The following is a 2,274-nucleotide window of genomic DNA, read 5'->3' as shown; positions in this document are numbered from 1 at the left end:
TATAACTGATATTCTAGAAAGCAAACACATGCTAACGTATGGAATGAAAGAAGCTCAAATTAAACCTCTTTTGGGCCACATGAAACAAATATATATTTAACTGGGGGAATGAGTTCAGTTCTAGATGGGAGCTGATCTCCTAGTCAGCCAATTCTAACTGTGAAAATTCTCACCCCAGCCCACTCCATCCATCTTCCATACTCCATACAGTAAATGGATTTTTCTATGTTCCTGTTTTACTATGTTTATATGGCTAGCTACTGTCTCATTTGTCCAACTCTATTACTATTTTATGTATGTGTGCAAAAGTTTTATGAACAAATGAAATACAAATATTAGTTTCATTGATTATTTTATTTCCTATCAACCCAAACCATATCAAGGGTTGAACCAAACTCTGAGTAGGTTCAAGGAATGTATAGCCTATGGATGGAGGCAGAAACATAAGGGACATAATAAGACATGCTAAAGGAAATGAGGAAGATTAAGGGTTTGGGTATTAAAGGAACATAAAAAAAGAGCAATTCAATCTGCCTTAGAGAGTCCAAGAAAGCTCCTGGAGAAGGGAACACTTGAATATTTAAACTAGTAGATAAGTCTAACTAGATTACCAGTTAGTAAAGAGATGAAGAAAGTCATTTTAGGCAAATGGGAAAGCACAACACTGTCAGTATAAGATGATAAAAAGGTAATGATTCTAGATTGTATTAAAAAGCCAAGTAATGAGAAATGAAGTAAAAAACCACTGTATAGGGAGCATATGATAAAAGGTGCTGTGGGACTTGTAAGTAGATTAGACTTTAGCCTTCATTGATTGGTAGTCGTGGAGAGATTATTTTAAAAGGCAAAGAGATTATTTTAAAAGATGGAGAGACATCAGATATCTATAGCTACTATAGAGCTATATAGAGAATTATTTTATTTTATTTTATTTTATTTTACTTTTTTTTTTTTAGGCGAGGCAACCCTTGGTTGACCTCACAAATTGCAAAGACCTTATCACCTTACAATCCCTTGTTTATTTATTTATTTTTATTTTTTTATGCCTACAGCATCTGGTCTTCCTAGGTGGTTTCCCATCCAAGTACTAACCAGACTTGACTCTGCTTAGCTTCTGAGATCAGACAGGATTGGGCTCGTTCAGTCAGAGTAGCATGGCCGTAGAAAAAGGATGGGTTTAAAGTGAATAACACTGGAGACCAGTAGCCTACCTAGTCTTAATAATGGTTTAATAATCAATGAGAGAAGTTGTGGTGGCCTGAAGTAAGGTGATGATGAAGGTAAGGAGAGAGATGGCTTGGTTTGCCACCTGGATTTCACATTAGGACATCTAAGGAGCTTTAAATATCCTGAAGCCCAGTCCCTTCTGCCCTAGACCATTTAAATCAAAATTGAAACTAAGCATTGTTAGTTATAAAAGCTGTCCAGGTGACTCCAATGTGGAGCCAAAGTTGTGAGCACCTGAACTAGAGACATCTGTAGGAGGTAAAATGATCAGGTCTTGGTGATTGATTGATATGGGAAAGCAGAGAGAGACAGGTGTTAAGGGTAAAGCTCAGATTTCCAGCTTGGGAGACTAGGTAGATGCTGGGATCTGAAGGAGGATACAGAAAGAAGAGGATGATTCCATGGAACTGTGGTAAGTTCAGTACACACATGACATCTCTGAAATGAATGTAGGAATTATTGTTTTAATATTTTGTCAATTTGTATCTGGGCTACTGCTTACAGTTGAGCACCAAGGGCCTTCTCTAATTAAGGGTACTGACTTTATTGTCCAGAAAAGCAGGAAAAGCCTTGTGCCTGTTGAAAACTTTCCAGAGGTACATGGTAAGAAATGAGGAAAGCTACAACTGAAAGCTACCGTCTAAAAAAGTTGTACTTCTTACAGTCTCTTTGAGCAAACCAGAGAACAGTTATACAGGATTTGGCAAGCACAGAGTTCAAGGATTGTCACAGTCATAGAGATGCAAGTGTTTCTTGATTGGTTAGTATTGAGTTATCAGAATGTGTCAGCTGCTGGTGGACTTCCTTTCAGAGCATGGTTAGTGAAGCGGCTGTCATTCATTGTCTGAGTTGTTTTCAAATGAGTTCTGGTGATAACATTACTGAGGTTACTGAATAATCTTTCCAAAAACGTCAACTTTTGTCTCCTTGTTGGCACTTGTCACTGAATATTTATTTCCTATCATATTAATTTAAGCAATTATTTTATTATTTCTCTTTTATTCTTCTCTTTCAACTTTTATTTCCTATTGTCTAAAGTTGATGTTT

At 36.7% G+C, this 2,274-nt stretch overlaps 1 pseudogene; it reads right to left on the bottom strand.

The window, feature by feature from the left end:
- Nucleotides 1–1,043: 1,043 nt before the first annotated feature.
- LOC118605714 lies at nt 1,044–1,166 on the bottom strand (annotated as a pseudogene).
- Between the last annotated feature and the right edge of the window lie 1,108 nt (nt 1,167–2,274).

Source organism: Rousettus aegyptiacus, unplaced genomic scaffold (genome assembly GCF_014176215.1).
Source record: "Rousettus aegyptiacus isolate mRouAeg1 unplaced genomic scaffold, mRouAeg1.p scaffold_m13_p_7, whole genome shotgun sequence".
Lineage (NCBI taxonomy): Eukaryota > Metazoa > Chordata > Mammalia > Chiroptera > Pteropodidae > Rousettus > Rousettus aegyptiacus.
Note: the sequence above shows the minus strand (reverse complement) of the source record. Positions and strands in the feature narration are given on the sequence as shown.